Source organism: Otolemur garnettii, unplaced genomic scaffold, assembly GCF_000181295.1.
Source record: "Otolemur garnettii isolate 467f Iridium unplaced genomic scaffold, OtoGar3 scaffold00032, whole genome shotgun sequence".
Taxonomy (NCBI): domain Eukaryota; kingdom Metazoa; phylum Chordata; class Mammalia; order Primates; family Galagidae; genus Otolemur; species Otolemur garnettii.
Genome location: NW_003852427.1, coordinates 7,842,373 through 7,864,652, shown reverse-complemented (window position 1 = coordinate 7,864,652; position 22,280 = coordinate 7,842,373).

Sequence of the window (22,280 nt, the reverse complement as noted above, 5' to 3'; positions counted from 1 at the left end):
ACATTCATAGGAATGGTAAAACATAACTATAGTCCAGAAAGAAGAGGAAGTAGAGGGGAGGGGAGGGAGCAGGCTGGGATGGGAGGGAGGAGGCCAGGAGGAGGGAGGGTGTTTGGGGGGACCTAACCTAATGTGCATAATGCAATGATACATTTCTAAACTATTAAGAATAGACTGTGAATGTTTTAGCACAACAAATAAGTAGGCAAGGAGATGGTTAGGTTAATCAGTTAGATGTAAGCATTCCACATTGTATATCAAATCAGCACATTGTACCTCATAAATGCATTAATGTACACAGTTATGATTTAATTTAAAATTTTTTTAAAAAGGTGTGTGGGGTGAGGAAAATGGAGAAACAGCCCCATTCCTCCTACAGAATCCTGAAAATCTTCAGGAATTCGGGTAGTAAAGGTGGATGCAGCTGGAGTTCAAAACTGATTTCAATATTTTGAAACAGAGGGAAGCTGTTTTGAACAATGGGAAGAGGTAATGGGAAGCTGAAATCCCCTCATGGCCCCACATGGTAGAAAATGGAAGATTTCAGGGCTCCGGATGATGGGACTTCAGAAATATGATAGAGCTGGAGCGAAGAAGTGTATTAGTCATTAAGATCCCAAGCTTCTGACATGAACTCTGAGAATATTAGTAGCCAGGATTTTCTGTGCCCAGCCAGAGATTCAAGGGGAACCACATGCCTAAGAGAAAAGATCCACAGACAGCAGAGTCCACATACACACAGAGCTTTTTATTAACTTTTCTAGTACCTCACTCTTGAATATGACAAGATAGCCAAAGATCACCAGACATTTGAGAAAAATCTCTCACATGAAATCCCTTTGGGGGCCCATCTTAGTGTAGGAAAAAAAAACAGAGAAAGCTTATATAAAATTCAAAACTGGGGATGGGGAAAGAGAATATCTTATTTTTTTATTTCAAATTAATATGAGGTTACAAATTTTTAGGTTACAAAGTTCTCACTTCCAAGGTAAAATTCAAGTTGTAGAAGAGCCCTTCACCCAAGGGGTCTGCTGAGTATCTTCATATTGTGCACATTAGGTAAGAATCCGCCAAATGCTCTCCCTCCTCCCTCCAATTGCCCTCCCCTCTCCTTCTTCACCCCTCCCCCTTTCTAGACTATTTTTGTGTTTTATTGTTCATATGAGCATCTAATTGTTTATATATTGGTTTCATATTAGTATTGAGTACAGTGGATGTTTTTTCCATTCTTGAGATACTTTACTAAGAAGAATGTGTCTTAACTGCATCCAGGTACACATAAAAGATGTAAAGTCTCCATCATTTTTTATAGTTGAATAGTATTCCGTGGTATGCATATGCCACATTTGTTAATCCATTCATGGGTTGATGGGCATTTGGGTTGCCTCCATGACTTGGCAATTATGAATTGAGCTGCAGTAAATATTCTGGTGCAAATGTCTTTGTGGTAAAATGCTTTTTGTTCTTTAAATGGAAGGTCAACTTTTAGTTCTTTGAGAATTTTCCATACTTCTTTCCATAAAGATTGTATTAGTTTGCAATCCCACAAGCAGTGTAGATGTGTTCCTTTTTCTCCACATCCATGCTGGCATCTGCAATTTTGTGACATGGTGCTATTCTTATTGGAGTTAGATGATAACTCAGTTTTTGATTTGCATTTCTCTGATGATCAAAGATGATGAGCATTTTTCATGTGTTTGTTGGCCATTTGTCTGTCATTTTCAGAGAAGTTTATGTTCAAATCTCTTGTCCACATAGAAAAGGGGTTGTTTGCTTTTTTCTTACTGTTTAATTTGAGTTTTGTATAGATTCTAGTTATCAGGCCTTTGTCAGACTTACAACATGAAAAAATCTCTCCCATTCTGAAGATTGTCTGTTTGTTTTGTTTGTGTTACTCTTAGCAGTGCAGAAGCTTTTAGTTTGATCAAATCCCAGTTATTTATTTTTGGTGTTGGTGCAATTGCCATGGGGGTCTTCTTCATAACATCTTTTCCCAGGCCAGTATTTTCAAGCATTTTCCCCACACTTTCTTCTAGAATATTTATTGTTCATGTCTTATATTTAATCAATTTTTGTCAATGGTGAGAGATGTGGGTCCAGTTTTAGTCTTATACATGTGGATAACCAGGTTTCCCAGCACCATTTACTAAACAGGGATTCTTTTCCTCAGTACATGTTTTTGTTAGGCTTATCAAAGGTCAAATGATATGTGGTGGGGTTCATCTCTAGGTTCTCTATTCAATTCCATAGATCTATCTCCCTGTTTTTGTGTTAGTACCATGCTGTTTTGATCACTATAGAGTTGTAGTGAGACCTGAAGTCTGGTAATATGATCCGTCCAGATTTGTTTTTATTTCTAAGAATAGTATTGGCTATTCGGATTTTTTTCTTTCCATACGAATCGAAGTACTACTTTTTCAAGTTCTTCAAGTATGACATCAGTACTTTGATGAGGATTGCATTAAATCTGTAGATTGCTCTGGGTAGTATGGACATTTTAACAGTATTGATTCTTCCCAGCTGTGAGCCTGGTATGTTCTTTCTGGTATGTTGACGTCTCCTATTTCTTTTCTCAGGGTTTCATAGTTCTGAAAGGGAATATCTTAAAAGCTATTGAGAGGAGATATGAGTCACACAGAAAGGGTCATAAATAAGAATGAATTAAGACTTCTCAAGAGTAGCAATATAAGTTAAAAGATAGTAGAGCAAAATGTTTTCTAATCTAAATTCCTATACCCAGCCAATTTTTCAAAAAAGGTGCAAGAGTAAAATAAAGATATATTTCAGCATTGAGGTCCCAGTTTATCTTTCCACTGGAGGATGGACCCTTCCAAAGGGGGAGTTATGTTTAAGAAATCTAAGACATGAGATTCAGCAAAGTGAGAATCTAACCTAGAAGGGAAGTGGAAGGGCTTTTCAAGATGATTGTCCCCTCATAAAGTCTGTGTAGCAGGCACAGAGAGCAAATACCTCAAAGTAGATATAACAGAAACCACCACCACCACCACAAAAGAAAGAACCAGAGGGCTTCAGGAGAGGTGAAAGGGAGAGGTACTGCTGCAGTCATGGGTTTCTCTGAGTCTATTGAGATGAACTAGTGACGCAGAAAACTAGAAAACTAAGCAAAAGAAAAAAAGGAGACAATTTGTATAAAAGAGAAAAAAAATTTTAGACTATGGATGACGTTAAAATAGGCATAATAAGTAATTCTTCTTGAATTGGTGATATTACTATGAGAAAGATCAGAAACAGTGAATGATTGTGTTTTGTGTAGGGGCCCTTTTTTGAGCAGGTGAAAACTTAATCTCCATAGTAGCACATCAATAAACAGTATCTTCTACTGGAAAGTAAGCAATGAGAATATATCTTAATGGTATCATATCATATCATACAAGTAATATAGAGAAAAATACCAGAGCAGGAAGCCAAATGAGATGAAAGTGATTGCACCTGAGAGGTAGGACCTTGGCATGTGCAGGGGAAGGTCAAAGGATTCTGGTTTTTCCATTATAAACCTAGGAAAAATTTTTAGCTTTTCAAGTAAGTATATTCTGATATGAATTTTAAAAAAGCAAAAGAGAAGATGGTGGTAGGAAATGAGCACTGGCTTTTGATTAGGGAAATGACAAGATCAAAGTAATCCTTTGGGAGGGTTGCTGCATGCTGGACAGGGCTGAGGCGATGAGGAGGCAGGCAGAGAGCTCAGTCTTTGAGGTGTCAGACAGCGGCCACTGAGGCCCTGGGGGTGGGGTGGGTCATTAGGAAGGATGGAAGGCTGAATCTGTGACCCTCTGCAGAGGCTGAATGTGCTGGGCTTTGCCCTCTTCATCCAAGGTTAAGGAAAAAAAAAAAAAAGAAAGAAAGAAAGAAAGAAAGAAAGAAAGAAAAGAAAAACAAAAGGAAAGGAAACTGCCCATTTAGTTGTAGGTGAGAGAACTGTAGAAACGGGCGAAAAATATTTAAAAAAACAAACCCTAGGGTTTGTACTCAAATTGCGTTTGGCTTTAAACTTCTGCTTTGCTTAAAAAAAAAATACTGGCGATCATAGAGGATTTATCAAAAGTATGCCTTTTGCAAGAAAGAAAACAAACAGACTTTGCCCTCAATCAAAAGATTGCTAAACGACTGCACATTTATATGTGTTAGCATCACACGACAATCTCCAGGTACATAGATGATCATTTTTTATGATGCTTCACTCTAAACAATTTGGTGTTTTTTTTTTTTTTTTTTTTTTTTAGTTAATGGAAGAACTACTAGGCCTAATAGCATCAGAATTCTATTGTGGTTGATAAATGATTTGAATTCACCTGACAGTAATAGCACTGAGTTCACAGTCATTATTTTCTACAAAATGGTACCATGGCAGCTGTGTCAGATGCTTACCGATATCAGGAGACAGATACAGAGTCTCTAGCATTTTCCTTGATCTGAATAACTCCAGGGATGGGGACAATGCTGCATGCTCTATTCTTTGTAAACTCTTGTTCTGATCGATTTCTCCCTTTCTTTCTAAAAGGTCACTTTATGGTGTGTTGGGGTATTTAAATCCTCCCGATAGACATCCTTCCAGTCTGGGATGCTGGGCTTCCAATCTAGAAGAGCTAGGGATGATTTTCATTCACTGTGTCTTCATCTGTGCATAGGTGGAAGCTTCCTGGTATCTATCTATATGAAGAAGTAACACAAACGTGTTTGCAGGAAAGGAGATATGCTAAAATGTGTGCACTACAGGAGTAATAATTCCACAGCATTTCTCTGTATACAACAAGGTTAGTGTTCTATAGAAACTTAAGTCTGTCTTTCTACTTTTAAAAAAATTGGGGCGGTATATGCTTGTCTTCATTCTTCTGGCCACCAGTTCCAGTATTAAAAATGGTTGTGAGATGATGCTTATTTACAGTTCAGGGTTTAGAGACCTGAACTCAGAAACACTAAATGACTAAGGGTTTGTAGATATCTCCTGACTCATACTGGGCAAAATTACATTGTAATGGGTCTCTCCATCCCCTACTTGCTAGTTTGAAGAGCATTCTACATTCTGGTTACTTTGTACAGTGTGGCGCAGTGTGAAGGCTCCCCAATTTGCTGTGAGCTCTTGGCCTCTAAGTTCTCACTGGGCAGTTTTTATTCCCCACTATGTCATATTCTGCCACTCCTTTATTCCTGGGCCTTTTTTTCCTTTCTCTTTCCTTCAAATTATTTTATTTATCTCTGGCTTCCATTCTAGCTATTGTTATAATGATTATTATTTTCTTTCTTTCTTCTTCTTTTTTTTTTTTTTTTTTTTTTTTTGCTTTCTTTGGCCAGGGCTGGGTTTGAACCCATCACCTCCAGCATATGGGGCCAGTGCCCTACTCCTTTGAGCCACAGGTGCCACCCATGATTATTGTTTTCAATCTTAGTAGTGGAGTGGCTATTGGAACAAAACGTCACTATTTTTTTTTTTCAAGGAAGAGAAAACACCATTTAAAAGTAGCCCATGTCCACTGCCTGCTCAACTAGAGTGCACTGTGTCATCTTTTCTTTAAACATTTTCTGCGAATGACCTGACTGTTCCTTGTGACATACTCATGGAACACCTACTTATGTAGTTCTTCCAAGTGACAAGCCCCGTGCCAGGCACTGGGGTGACAAAGCTAATGAGACACAGATAAACTTCACAGGCTGAACAGACACTAAGGAAGGTAAATAAAGAAATAAAATGATTTTAAAGAAAATGAACACAGGGCTGTGACAGGTGGGTGGGGTGAAGCCACTTTAGATAGTAGGGTCTATATAACCCGAGGGGAGATCAGATTTAGGCTGAGGAAGAGTCAGCCATAGGAAGAGCATCCCAGGCAAAAAGAATTCATTGTGGAAAAGGAGTGGGTATTCTAGGAAATGGCCTAATAATGATGAGGCTGGAATCCAATGAGCAGAGCAGAAAACAAGCCACAGCGATTTGAGGTGTGAGAGGAAGGTGATACCTGATAAATCAGGACAAGACCATATTTGCATCCCCAAAGTGTTACGTGTTAGAACTGCTACATTATTAGTATATTACACAAGAACACCTAACAATTAATAACAGCTAGCGGTAAATGATCATTGATGTGCTAGGGGCGGATTCAAAAATATATATTTTGTACTCCATTTGTGTTCACAACATGCCTGTGAGGCAGACGCTATCACCATTGTTATCTTATAGATGAGGAGACCGAGGCATATAGAGGTTACCCAAGGTCCTATGATAACCAGTGAGATTCAGACCTATTTAGTCTAGCTCCAGGGCCTGCCCTCTCAATTGCTAAGTTTTATGCTGCAGTTTCTGAAAGGCATCTGCCAAACCCAAGTGGTTAAGGGTGACCTTGACTGAATTAGCTGTAGGCAGGTGGCCTGGGAACAGAGGGCTGGCTTCTGCAGGCAGAGCTACTGACTAACTGCTGGTCATACTGCTCCTCAGTCTGAGGAAAAGGGTAGTTTGTTACAGCCAAGACAGAGAAATCCAGGAATGGTGGCTAACAGCCAATGGGGGTCAGGGACCAAGAGAGTAAGTAAGCTGGATCAAATTGAGGATCCAGAAACATTCAGATATAAAATCTCATCTTGTAAACCAGAGACTTTATCAGCCATTTCATGGAGAACAAAAATTAGCTTGTGAATGAACCAAGGGCCGAGGAAGGAAGCTGGGTATGCTGGACATAGCAGGTGGAAATTGTCTCACTTTCATTATTTCATTATTGATATTAAAAGAAAAGTTAGCTGGGGCCAGTGGTCCCTGTAGTCCCAGCTACTTGAGAGGCTAAGGAAGGAGGATCGCTTGAGCCCAGAAGTGTAGGCATTCATACACCATGGTTATGCCTGTGAATAGCTACTTCATTCCACTCTTGGCAACATAGTGAGACCCATCTCTTAAAAAAATACAAAAGAGGCTCAGCGTCCATAGCTCAGCGGTTAGGGTGCCAGCGACATACACCAGGGTTGGTGGGTTTGAACCTGGCCAGGGCCAGCTAAACAACAATGACAACTGCAACCAAAAAAAATAGCTGGACATTGTGGCGGGCGCCTATAGTCCCAGCTACTTGGGAGGCTGAGGCAAGAAAATGGCTTAAGCCCAAGACTTTGAGGTTGCTGTGAGCTATGACACCACAGCACTCTACCAAGGGCAACATAATGAGACTCTGTCTTAAAACAAACAAACAAACAAAAAAACAACACAAAAGAAAAAACAAAAACTCCAAACCAAAAAAGTCAGCAGGCATAATTGTTTTTACTATATATCCTAAATAACACTACTTTATTTAACAAATAAATAATAATTCTAAATAACATCTAATACATATTCAGATTTCCTTAGTTATCTAAAAGAAATTCCCTTGGAAAAGCTTTGTCCAACCCAGGACCTGACTCAGGACCACATACTGTCTCTGGATACTCCTCAGGACTCTTAATCTCTAGAGCAGTTCCTTTTCTCCTGGTATTATTGCTTGAAGAGACACAGATCAGTGTTTAGCAAATTACCCTACCTGGATTTGTTCAGGTGTTTCTTGGTGATGGTTAGCTTATTCTCATACCTTTTGTGTTTCCTATAAATTGGAAGTTAGATTTAACAACTGAATTCAAATTAAACATTTTTGGCCAGAATGTATTAGGTGAGCTGTATTTCTTTTTCTTTTTAAGGATTACATGTATATATGCGTGCTGTTCATCCTCTGGTATTGCTCTGCTATAGGCCAAGGCACAAGTTGCCATCTAGTGACAGCATACCCCAAATGCAGCTTCAGATCTTTGAAAGGGTAAAGACACTTCTGAGCTTTTGAATCTCTAAATTAAATCATAAGGCAATGATAGCAAATGACAGCATACCTTTAGTTCCTTCATCAACTTTTGCTCCAAAATCTTCTCTATCCTGAGACACTATGAGTTTTTATTAAAACTGCAAATCTCTTTAAAAGTCTATCTGGTTCCTGCTCCCTTCTCCCACATTCGCATCTCGAGCTTCTCTTCCATCCTCTTTCTAACACACTTCTATTGCTCCAGCTTCCAATTTTTTTTCTCCTGTCTCCAATTCAGGAATATTCAAATGTTTACCTAAATCTTCCTCCTTGGCTATAAGTTATAAATGTGTCTTCTGGTATTAAAGAAAAATAATTTACCCCAACATTTAATCTTTCATTACTACTCAGTAATTATTTTTTCTTTTGGAAATTTAACTTTTTTCAACTTGAAGATTCATGCAGTTTAGAATTGCTGGTATAAATGAATCCTGTATCCTTAAGAGACATTTGTCTAAATCCACACTCAGTCTGTTCCCTGTCTTATTGTGCTTCTCATGCTATTTTGTGTATCTGCATGTATGTTAGAGCAAGGACATGCCTCCACTTTCACATTCCTGGTAACTGCAGGGATTTCCAATTGATCAATCCTCCCTAGGATGGACTTTCTTTCTTACTTCTGGCCATGCCCTAGGGACCCTGTGGAGAAGGATGTTAAGGAAGGTTCACAGAGAATTAAACTGAAAGATGCTCTGGCTAATGAGCCTGACCCTGAGACTCTGCAAGTCTTCATCACCAGTACTTCATGATGACAATTGATGGATGGGGTGCAGTTTCCAGGGGTCTGTTTTTCTAGGCCTAACAAAGTAACATTGATTTACAACTTGACAGAAGTGGTTACTAAGACAATAACACTTGTGGGAATAATATATCTGTTAGGAATTTTCTAATTAATTATTAAGGGCAAGGGTCTGACACAGTCTGGGTGAGAGCAAGAGTTAGAGGGGCCAATGATAGGTATGACAAAAGACATAGCTGAGGGCAGCTCTTCTGAAGATTGTAGCAGGGTGAGGTGTCTGTACTAGATGCTGCTACCTCTAGAACTGCCTACCTGTCCTGTATCTTCTACCATCAACTCCTCTCTTCTCTTTTGTCAATCCCCTTTTATCCCTCTTCTTAAATATCAGGCTTCCCTGGGATTGTTCTAGGACCACTGTTTTTCTCAATGTGCACACTTTCTTCAAGGCTGCAAAATGGCCTCCCGCATGTCCTTCAGGGGGCCTTCTTATCATAGGCATTGACAGCTCTGTGTGCATTATTGCCTTCAAAGACTTTCCAAGGAGACAAGATGTGGAGGTGGAAGACAGTAATAGTGATGATTCTAACCCTAGGCTAATGTGTGTATGTTAACTTTTCACAAAAAAGTTTAAAAGTAAAAAAAAAAAAATGCTTTTAGAATGGGATAAAGGAAAAATATGTTTGTACAGCTTTATAATGTGCTTGTCTTTTAAGATAAATGTTATTACAAAAGCATCAAAAAGAAAAAGTCAAATAGTCATGGTAACCTAAGGCTAATTTATTATTGGAGAAAGAAAAAATTAATAAATTTAATTTACCCTAAGTGTATAGTATTTAAAAGGTCTACAGTAGTGTAATGTATAGTGTTTAGAAAGTCTGCAGTAGTGTCCAGAGATGTCCTAGGCCTTAACGTTCACTTACTATTACTCACTGACTTACTCAGAGTAATTTTTAGCACTGCAAGCTCCATTCATCATAGGTGCTATATACAGGCATACTATTTTTTTTTACTGCACCTTCTATGTTTATTATGTTTATATACACAAATGCTTACCATTGTGTTACAAGTGCCTACAGTATTCAGCATAGTAACTTGCTGTACTAGTTTGTAGTCTAGGAACAATAGGCTATATATTATATAGTCTAGATGTGTAGTAGACTATGCCATCTAGGTTTTTGTATGTACATTTTATGGTTTGCACAATGATGAAATTACCTAATGATGAATGCTTCAAAATATTAAGCAATGCACAACTGTACTATAAATATTATATTATCAAGTAACTAAAGCAAAACTATTATATTATATTGCTTTGTTTATGGGGTATATAATTATATGTGACAACAATAGCTCTATCAAATGAAAAATACTACTGCGAAATTTCTGTATTATAGGATGCAATTCAATATTGGCTCTAAATACATTGGGATAAGTTATAGACTTAACCACTAATAAATAATACAAATTAATATTGCTAGAAAACCAATAAAAATAAATGAATCACTAACAGATATTTGGTTAACACACACAAAAAGGAAACAGAAAAAGAGAAACAGAGAAATAAAAAAGAAATGAGACACATAGAAAATAGCCAAATGGCAGGTCTAAATACAATGATAATGATAATTACAATAAGCATAAATGGGCTAAATATTCTAATCGAAAGTTGGAGATAGTTGGGATAGATTAAAATGGGTGAAAACCAAGTATATTCTGTCTACAAAGACACAATAGGTTAAGAGAAACAAGATGGAAGAAAGTACACCATACAAACAATAAATACCAGAAAGTTGAAATGGTATTCTTATCAGACAAAATGACCTTGTGACAAGGAGTATCCTCCTCAAGACTGAGACAAAAGGGTTACTTGATAATGGTATTAGTATTAATACTTTAGGAAGATTTAAATACTTTAATTGTATATGTGCTTAAGAAAAAACAGCAATAAATAGTAATAATTATTAGGAAATTGACCTTTTTCAAAATTAAGAAACATTTCAGAAGTGATTCAAGGATCTATCAAAAGTTCTAACAAACATTGTGATGATAAAAGAGACATATGTTATTTAGACACAGACTTACTTGTTCCTTTTAACACAAGAAAGTTAAAATCATCTTTCTAAAAATTTGCAATAAAAAATTACTAGGCATTTCTCATTTATGTATAAGTCCATCACAGTTAACATACTTTTTCAATGTTTTTATAATTTCATTTCTTCCTTAAAGATCTTTATTTGAAGATATTTTAAGTCCAGGCAAATAAAGCTCATTTTTAAAATTTTTTATTTTCTTTCATACTCTAGTACAATTAGCTAGTTCTTATTTAAGATAAACAAAAGTACATACATTATTTTGCATGTACATCACTTTAACAGTATACTATTCTTTTCTATTTTTTCGAAAATGAACATGAATATTAATAAAATTCAAAGATATCATGTCTTTTTGACATAACTGATAGCTACTTCATGTAGAGAAAAAGAGTACAGGTAAATGAAGACTATGTTGTCCAGGTATTCAAGTTTTATTTATAAATTTAACAAAAATTAATATCATTCAAGATCTTAAATTTAAATAAGGATGTGAAAATTATAGGATTGAGTTGACATATTAAGTTCTTACAATTTGTAACATCAGAAAAATTTCACCAGCATAACACTTAAAATACACCTGCCATTAAAAACATATTTAATTGGACATATTTTTCTAATCTTAAACAATCTATGAAAAAATGATAAAATTCTGACTTATGAAACTAATATAAAAATTCAAAATATGTTAATATGAGAAAGTACAAAGTAGAATATTGTACCCATGTTATTTATACTATGTGGTAAAAACAGGGAGAAGATACAGAGTGGGTTTTAAATTAATACCATTAAATTAATCTAGTTTGTTCAAAGCCTCTTGATAACAGTAATACATTAATTTTTCTAATGTAATTTGAATATATTTAAATTTATAAACCAATTTTTAAAGATTTTTTGAAGAGATTCTTTAAATTATGCTTAAAAGCTTCCAATATCTTTCTTATCTTGTAACCTAGTTACCAAAGCTATTAACTTAATTCACAGGTAAAACATTTTTTTCCAGCGATGTAGTTGCAACAGACTTTTTTTTTTTCCCTTAGAAGAGTCTAAATAAGCAAAACATTATGAGCCAAACTCTTTCTTTGGAAAACTCTTGAGTTTTTCTCCTCTTAAATTTATATATGTTTTTAGTGTAACAATTCTTGCCCTAAAAGCCAATAGAAAAAGACCTTGCCCCATTAGTTTTTAAGAGACCTTGTAGTCTGATTTATTCCCTTTTAAATATTAGACAGGTTTATCTGATTTAGATGCTCTTAGAGCTGAACACAATAGAACAATTTTTCAAAGATATTTGATCTTCAGAGTTTCTCAAGAGAGAAGGAGAAAGAGAAGGAAAGGGATTTTAAAAAAGAAAGAGAACACGAGAAGGAACTGGCTATAAACCTCCAAAGAAAACCTGGATTCAGGAAAATATATTTTCTTTCTCTGTCTCTGTCTCTCTATCTTTTCTCTCTCTCTCTCTCTTTCACACACACACATTTGGAGAGAGACAAGCTACAACTTGTTTGAATAACTCAGGACCTTGATAATTTCATGAGGACCATAAGAATAAAAGCCCCAAAGAAGGGTGATCTTTCATATTAAAGCGACTTATCTTTTGATTAGACAAAGCAGAGAACTTTTGTAAGGATTTCTTCCCTTTTTGTTTTAAGGCACTCCTTTCATTTTTTGTTTTCTGAGAAGCAGGTAACAAAACTGAATTAGATTTGAAAAATATTTATTGGGGGAAATTACTTAAAAAGTAAAGGGAGAACAGAAATAAATAAAGATACTAAAATGCATCTATGAAAGAAAACAGGAAAGGTAGAAATATTGGGTATTAACAGTCTCTAAGAAAATATTAACGAGACCCACAGGAGAGTCCCAGAGCAAGGATTTCTATCAGGAACTCAGACAGGAATTTCCCAGATCTAGGGCCCCTACTGTGGTAGGTTGTTGACTGGGATACCTGGGGAAGATCAAATGTTATAATAGTGGTGGATCTTGAAAATGGGGCAGGTCAATTGCATTCCATGAAGCAGTTCTCTGTCAAAGGGAATTTGAGCTGTTCACTCTCATGGATGCTGCATAATCTCTCCAGTGAATTTGGTGGCCAGTACAATTCCAAATTGCCCCTGGTGAAGTTATGACTTTTAGAAAGATAAATGCAAATGTGAAAATACATAAGCTAGAGCTATCCAGGAGGCAGCACAATTTACTAACAGACATGATTGATAGTAGGTTTGACCCTAAGGTCAAGTTGATTCTGACTTCTGATTCAAGAAATCATCAGCCCTTTGCAGGCAGAATGTATGCAGAAAAGAGCTCTTTCAAAGCCTAGTTCTCATGACCAGACTGAGAAGTATTCTTCATTTTAAAAAACTATTTATTTATTATTATGTAACAGTTGTACATATTTTCAGGGTACATGTGATGTTTTGATTCTTGAACACAAGGTGTAATGATCACATCAGGTTAATTATGATATTCATCACCTCAAATGTTTATCTTTTCTGTGTATTGGGAATATTGCAATTCTTTTCTTCTAGTTATTTTGTAATATATAATAAATTATTGTTAGCTATACTTACCCTACTGTGCTATTGAATATTTAACTGTATTTTTGTTCCTTAATCAAATTCTTTTTATTCATCATCCTCCCTTCTTTTCTCAGTCTCTGGTAACTTCCATCCTATTCTCTACCTCCATGAGATCTACTTTTTATCTCCCACATGAGTGAGAACATGCAATATTTATCTTTCCATGGCTGGCTTATTTCAGCTAACATAATGACCTATGACCTCTAGTGTCATCTGAGATATCTGAAATGACAGAATTTCATTCTTTTTTATGACTGAGTAATATTCCATTTTGTATGTATGCCACATTTTCTTTCTTTATCCATTGGTGGATACTTAGGTTGTTTGTACCTTGGCTATTGTGAATACTGTTGCAATAGGTTTGGGAATGCAAATACTTCCTTAATCTACTAATTTTCCTTTCTTTTGGATATATATACCTAGCAGTGGGATTGCTGGGTCATATAGTAGTTCTATTTTTAGTTTTTTGATGAATTTCCATGTAGTTTTCCATAATGGCTATACTACTTTACATTCCTACTAACCAGATATGGATATTTCCCTTTCTTTGTATTCCCTCCAGAAATTATTATTTTTTTGACTTTCGATAATAGCTATTTTAACTGAAGTTAGATAATATCTTATTATGATTTTGATTTCCATTTCCCTAATAATTAGTGATACTGAGTATTATTTGTGTAGCTATTGGCCATTTGTATGTCTTTTGAGAAATGTCTATTTGGGTCTTCTCCACTGTCCCCTAATTTTTTGTTGTTATAAGGAGATACTGTATAGTCATGAAATCTGAGCTTTTAGTGTACCCATCACCAGAATAATGTACATTGCATCCAGTAAGTACTTTTCCACCCTCTCTTTCTCTTCTTCTTCAGAGTCTCCAATGTCTATTATACAACTTTTCATGAGCATATGTAAATATAGCTTAGTTCCTACTTATAAGGATAACACCTATTTTGTTTTCTTTTCCTGATCTACTTCACTTAGGATGATGGTCTCTATTTCCATCCAAGTTTCTTCAGAAGACATTATTTTATTCTTTTTTATGGCTGAATATTATCCCATTGTTTACACACACACACGTGCACACACATATTTTTCTTTATCCACTTACCAGTTGATGGGTACTTAGATTGATTCCATAATTTTGTGATTGTCAGTTGTGTTGTGATAAGCATACTAGTGCATTTTTATTTTTGATATAATGATTTTTCCCCCTATGGGGGTAATTACCCAGTAGAGCAATTACAGGATTGAATAGTAGATCTATGTTTAGTTCTTTGAGAAATCTCCATACTGATTTCCATAGAGGTTGTCATAATTTATATTCCTACCAATGGCGTATAAGGGTTTTCTTATAATTACATTTACACCAACATCTAATATTTTTGACATTTTTGCAATGGCCTTTCTGACTGGAGTAAGATGGTATTTCACTGTAGTTTTTTTTTTTTTATTGTTGGGGATTCATTGAGGGTACAAAGAACCAGGTTACATCGATTGCATTTGATAGATAATGACCCTCTTATAATTGTGTCCTACACTCAAAAGGTGTACCACACCCCATGACCCCCACCCCCTCCCTCCTTCCCTTTCTCTGCTCTCCCCATCCCCCACTTCCACCATGTACTGGATCATTAATTGTCCTCATATCAGAATTGAGTATATTGGATTCTTACTTCTCCATTTTTTTAATACAAAAATATAATTTTATTATATTTCCTCCACTTAATCTAAAATTCATCACAGAAAAATTTAAATTTCCAAAACAATGTACAATTTATTATGGAAGTAATAATGAAAATGTTTACAAAAACTATAAACACCAAATGGTAAGTTCGAAACACATTCAATTTACCTTGACCCTAGTGAAGTTCTGCTTCTCCATTCTTATGAAGCTTTACTAAGAATAATGTGTTCCACTTCCATCCAGGTTAATATAAAAGATGTGAAGTCTCTATCTTTTTTGGTGACTGAATAGTATTCCATGGTATACATATACCATAGTTTGTTAATCCATTCCTGGGTTTGTGGGCATTTAGGCTATTGCCACATTTTGAGGATTGTAAATTGAGCTGCGATAAACAGTCTAGTGGAAGTGTCCTTATGGTAAGGATTTTTTTTCTTCTGGGTAGATGCTCAGTAATGGGATTGCAGGATCAAATGGGAGGTCTAGCTTTAGTTTTTTGAGGATTCTCCATACTTCCTTTCAAAAATATTGTATTAGTTTGCAGTTCCACCAGCAGTATAAAAATATTCCCTTTTCTCCATATCCATGCCAGCATCTGCAGTTTTGAAATTTTGTGATGTGGGCCATTCTCACTGGGGTCAGATGATATCTCAGGGTGGTTTTGATTTGCATTTCACTAATAATTAGGGACAATTAGCATTTTTTCATATTGTTAGCCATTCATCTGTCTTCTTTAGAAAAGGTTCTATTCATCTTTCTTGCCCAGTGAGGTAAGGGATTGTTGGCTCTTTTTATGTTGATTAATGTGAGTTCTCTGTAGATCCTAGTTATCAAGCTTTTGTCCGATTCAAAATATGCAAATATCCTTTCCCATTGTATAGGTTCTCTATTTGCTTTGGTTGTTGTCTCCTTAGCTGTACAGAGGCTTTTAAGTTTAATTAAGTCTCATTTGTTTATTTTTGTTGTTGTTGCAATTGCCATGGAAGTCTTCCTTATAAAGTCCTTCCCCAGGCCAATAGCTTCCAGTGTTTTTCCTACACTTTCTTTGAGGATTTTAATAGTTTTGAACCTTAGATTTAGGTCTTTTATCCATCTTGAATCAATTTTTGTGAGTGAGAAAAGTGCAGGTCTAGTTTCAGTCTTTTGCATGTGGATATCCAGTTCTCCCAGCACCTGCTATCTTTGTAATTTCACTATAATGTATCCATTCATTGAATCCATATGGCTTGGTGTATACTGGGTTTCCTGTATCTGTAGATTCATGTTTTACAACAGATCTGGAAAATTCATGTTTTTCTTTCATTTCTGCCTGTTTTCCTATTGTTTTATCCTTCTGGAACTCTAGTTAAACTTATTTTTTCCTCAGCGTTTCTTGTCTTCTCTTGAATATGTTCTACTTCCTTTGTTTCTTTTACTGCAATATAAATATTTTTTTAGATCCATATTCCAATTAATTTTCTTTTGAGATAAATGTAATTTGCTTTAAAACTGATCCATTAAAAAATTAATGTTTTATTTGATTTATCAAGCCATTTTTATAGTTTCTTGTTGTTTGATCATTTAAAGTTTCTCTTTCCTTTTAAAAGAGATTTTATACAGAGATATTTTATAAAATTTCAATAACCAAAATACTTGGAATAGAAAAATATCTCAACCTATGGTTTGTTGTTTCTGCAGGATCTCCCTTATGGTGGCTCATTTCTTTCTGTATTTTTTTATTTTATGTTGTGAGTATATGTTTGATCCAAGTTAATCTGTGTGCATCCTAAGGAGTTAGAGAGTATTTCCATTTATTTTTACCAGATGTTTTACTAACTACAAACTACTTTAATTTCTTGACTGACCTATGAATATTATAAGTCTGAACTCTGGATCTAAGTGTGGGTGTAAGAGGGCCTAGGGTAGCAAATTCTCTGGGGAGACTCGAACACTTATCATTAATGTTATTGTTGCTGCTGTTATTTTCTATATGGAACCATAGCAGAACAAAGTCCCTGTAGGCTACTTTTGTTGGCAGGTAGATAATTTTACCTGCTATTTTTCCCATTTGCTGTTACTTCTCTTTTCAAGGGTGTTGGCATAATGTGAGAATCATGGGCATATTTCCCACATCTTGAGTCTAAGGTTTATTCTTCTACTTCCCTGAACAGTAGTCAATCTCCAAAGGTTTAGGTTCTTGAATTGATGTTTACTCTTAGTGCTTTATAAAATTTTTCTTATGGTTATTGCTTACAGATTTTTTTTTCAATTTTAATGTGCTGTTTTGTTTTATCTTTGGTCGTAATTTTTCCTACTTATTTTGAGTTCAGTTATACACTTAAATGTATGTTTCTTGTAACATAGTTAGGATCTAATCATATTGGACTTTCAGAGAAGGCATTTTATTATATCTAGACTGCCAAACTGCCAGGAAGTAAGCCTTTTAATACACTATGTTTTCTTTATTAGTTTCTTTGTTAAACTAAATAACAATCTCAAATTTTTGTGTGGCTGAAAGTTAGGGGAGAAATCATTTAAAAATTACAGATTTACTATCTTTTTGGTAAAAATTGAGACCATGTGAATCCATTTCTAATCTCTTGACAATTTTCCTGTTCTCCACGATTCCGTAAAAATTGCCAATTAGGATTTTGGCATTTTCCAATTGTGGTTTGGCATTTCTGTTCTCTTAAGCTTCTTCTGTGTGATTCATTTGGATCTGAAAGTATTCTCATATCTCTTCATCTCTCTTAGAATTTATATTTTCTTAACACCTGCTTGAAGATTGTTCCTCTTAATAGAGAAGATCATTTTGTTAATACATAAATTATAGAATTGTCAGATGAAGCATTACCTTACAAGTGGTTTATCTCGTCAATAAGAGAAGTCCTTAGAGTCTGTGTTTTATGTCCATATAGCTCTAAATCACTTAAATTTGCTCATGTTCTTCTTGACACTCTGTATGATGCTGACTTCTGGGTTGTTATCAGAGCTATGTACAGTTCCCTAACTTTCCTTTTTGTATTATCCCTTATACTTCTAGGTGAGTTCCTCCCAAAGGACTGTATGCTTTATTTCCCTGATGCCTGGTCCCCCATTGAAAAGCTATTTGTTTTGCTAACAGAGTCATGGGGCATCTTTGATGTGAATTCTTTAAACTATGGGTCCTGTTAAGTATTACCAGATCCTTGGGCTGTGACATAAGAGTTGAAGCTTTTCAAGTAAGAGCTTATTGTCTCTGGACAGACCTTGGAAGGCCCCAAGAAGCTGAGCGGCAGAGTAAGGACAGAGAATTTCAGCCTATGATCCTGTACTCAGGTTGAGCCCCGTCAGATTTCAGGTAGAGATAGCAACAGAGGTGACTGGATACCACAAGGGTACCACACAGCTACCCCTGAAGCCTGAAGTAATAGTAACAATGTGATCTCCAAACCAGGAGTTTTTTGCTTTTTTGAGGGCCTTTATAGCTTTTAAGCTAGAGCTTTTTGGCTTTATTCCTGGCTCTAGTGTTTCCTCATTCAAGCTGTGGCCCCACTAGATTCATCATGGTCATTATTCCTTAGCAGAGGCAGCCACTCTAGGGACCTTGGTCTCCTCTTCTTATCTTGTCATTAATTCCACAAAGGGTTGGGCAGGGATCCTGCTCACAGGGCCCCCAAAGGACAAAGGTAAATCACATTACAGAAATGGGAGGAGCATTGGCTTGAATTCTTCTGGGTAGATACAACTTTGGTAAAGGGAAGGAAAAGAAAATAGCATGTTTCATCCCACTGCATTTGCTGTTGCGACAATAGATGTGTGCTGATGTCTGGGAGCAACTCACATGCCCAGCAGTAAATGATCTGGTGTCTCACTTTCCTGTGTGTTTGTCTGGATCCTCCCACTAGAATTGAGTACTTTGAAGGCAGAGACACTGTTTTCTGTGTCTTAAAATGCTGGGTTAGCAGGTGTGGGATCTTGGGGGAATATCATAACCATTCCAAGTTTTCTCATCTGTAAAATGGGTATGATAGTACCATTACCCACCTCATACTGTTATTGTGAAGATTAGTATATGTTGAATGAATTATTCAAGGAACAAAGTGACTTTCCTTCTATTTTTATACTCTTTTATGAAGTTCAAGCTGGGTAGTCTTAATGTCAACACACTGTGTGGGATTGTGTGTAATGGGCTAAGTTCTCCTTTTGGGAGAAGTTGAAAAGAGAAGCCAGTGACCCACCCTTCCTTGACCACCCACCCTTCCCTATTCCACCCGAATCTTCATGTTGCATTGGCAGTTGGATAGGGGTGGGGAAACCCCAGGCTGCTGAACAAACTGTCTTAAAGTCTTCAGAACCAAAGGCAAGAAGCCAGAATCAAAGATTACCTTGTTTTTTGGAGTGTATCACTGACTATTGTCCCCATCAAACAAAGCCCTTTCATCAGAGGTTCTTTAAAACACTTTTTTTCCTCCTTTATTTTGCTTTGAAATAAGCTGGGCAACAATTAATTTCAGAGAGAGAGAGAGAAAGATAATTCAACAAGGATCTATTACTACTCTCAGCTTCTATTGCTGTAATGAAAATCTATTTCCTTTCCCTTTTGTGTCCCATATAATTTAATGCCCATTTTATTAATGGTCTGAAATAATTACGGAACCCTTTGTGATTCTCAAGTATGTTTCATTTAATTGTGCAATAAATGCCTAATCTCTTCCTCCATCTGAAGCTATTATGGCGTTAAAATTAACAATTATGCAGCAATGCGCCGGGGTCCATAGAAATCACTCCAGATAACTAGACATATATAAATCATTCATGAGAACAATTTCTGAAAAGAGACAGAGGGGAAAAAAATTGTGTTGAAAATGACATTGGGAAGCCAAGGGCCCAGCCTGTAAGAAGATAGTAACACCTTTAAAAAATCCTTTTTCTTCCCTTTTTTGTTATTATTATTTTATTAATTGTGTATGTGGCATAGCCCTCCCCCTATTTCTATTAGCCTGACAGATATTTTCAGAATTAATTAACTGTTAGCTCTGAGGATAAATTGTTCATTATCAATTTCCCCCCCTCTTTCTTTCTTTCCTTTTATAGTTTTTCTTTTTCTTTCAGGCCAGCAATTACACTCCCTGCCTTTCTCCAGCAGCTCCTGTTCTGCACAGCTATCCAAATGGGGAAAGCGCTTTTTCTTTCAACCCTATTCACTTCTCCTCTTCTCCCTTTTGTGGGATTTAATAACCATGGCTGATAGGCTCATGCTGGACAGAGAGGTTAAGTTTGTTGTCTCAGCACTTTGCTGACAGGGGACAGTGCAGGAATTCTGTAACTTCAAACCAGCCCTATGAGGCTGCCTCTGGCCTGGCCCCACAATCATAGCCTGAAAATAGTGTTCGGAAACTCTGCAGCCCTAAATATTCTGCTTTCTGAAAAGCATTTCATTGGTGCTGCTAAAGCCCACCTTCATCTTTGAAAACATTCCTAAGTGCTAAGAGATTTGTAGAAAAATATCCTCAGCCAACAGCCTCCCTCCAGAACCTGCCTGCACATACATACATATGCAAACACACACAAGTGCATGGTTTGAAGCAGGGTCAAAAAACCAAGCACCTTCAGGACTAAGGCAAACATACCTAAGTAGAGCAAGTGGGATTGGGGATTGTGGCAAATGGGAGATCCCATGCCCTGCCTGAAGGGGGCAGCTGCTGCCCAGCTTCCTGGGATTGCTGCCTTTGGGGAATGTAGGCTCCATGGGGCTAACTCTTCTGATATTTCAGAACCCTGAAACTTTAATGCAGACCCTACCAACTAATTGTTGACAATCCATTAAGAAAAATTTAAAACACAAGATGAGCTAAGTGCGAAGTGTGGAGTCTGGCTAGGACTACTGCTTTGGGACCCTGCTCTAACGTATTGATGTCTATTCCCAGAATTTGGTCTCGCAGAAGGTTTCTGGAATGGCCAGGCTGAGCACACTGACTCTTGGGTGTTTATGTTTTATAGACACTGGGCTTGGGTCTTTTGGGTCTGGGAATGCCTGAGGTTGTTTTGAATATTAGGTTCTGTGTTGAAGAGACTCTTGGGGAGGCAGGGTGAGGTATTACATGTGATTTTCTGTCAGGGTCGCCAATTCTAAAATATCAGGATAAGCACTGGACAATCATCAGGGTCACAGAAAGGGTGACAAGTCCACCTGTTCTCATGTTCCTGATGATTTCATGAGTGGCTATCTGAGAGCTCATGGGATTTAGAGTCTTAAATGTGCTTGATGTAATGATGCCAGAAATGATAACTAACTTACTGAGAACATAAATATTCACCCCTGATTTACTGAATTGATGTTAAATGAACCTATTTAGTCTTCTTCATAACCTTCCTAGGTAATACAGTATTATTGTCGTGCCCATTTTTCAGATGAAGAAATCAAGAAGTTAAGGAACATGCATCAGACTACTTAGCATAAACAGGAAAGTCAGGATTCAAATCGGCTCTAGACCTTGAGCTCTTAACCACTGTGTTAAAATGCCTCCTTGCTTGGCATCTGGCAGAACTGAGCAAGATCAAACCCAAAGGTAGGACACAACTGGGCAAATAATAGCAATAAATTCATTTATACAGAACTAAGCAGTTTGTTAAACATTCATTATCGAATTTGTAGATAACTTTTAACTACTATAAACAGCACACTGATAAAGATCCTCAACAACCTGACTTCTCTCTTTATATACAGTCAAGATTATTTTCTTAAAATTAGGCAAAAGGGATGGAATTATTTTATCAAAATATGTACATGTTCATAAAGATTTTAAATTTATACATATATGTATATACATAAACACACTTATAGTTGACTCATCCTCCAGATAACTTGTATGAACATTCCCTCTAACAATTCTGCCATTTTTTTACTGGCCACCTAGTATTCCATCACAAGACGGACAGACTTTATCTAGCTTTTATTTAAATCTTTCTTCTAAAATTCACTGATTGTATCTCCCAGGGGAAAGGCAACCTGGTTCATGATGAAATTTCTCCACAGAACAGTAACATTCACAGGGCTGGCACTTTGTCTAGAACACAGATGAAGTTTGGCATTCAAATCCCTCATAAGAAGTTTTCTAGCATTTCAATATTCTTTAATTACTTGCTTATATGTGTAGGAAAGTAAGAGTTATGCTGCCTTCTTGGTACCTCTAGCAATAGTTATTTGACTATAGTCTTCGTCTCTTTGGGGAAGTTTTCTCCTGCAGTGAAGGAGCAGCACCCTTCCTGCACGATGGCAACTACGTAGCCTGGAACCACCTGTAGTGACATTTCAATTCAGAATTTTGTGATTTTCCTCGTCAATGGGAACAAGCTATTTAACAAATAGCTCTACCTAATTTTGTTACAAAATGTCTGACTCGGATTTCT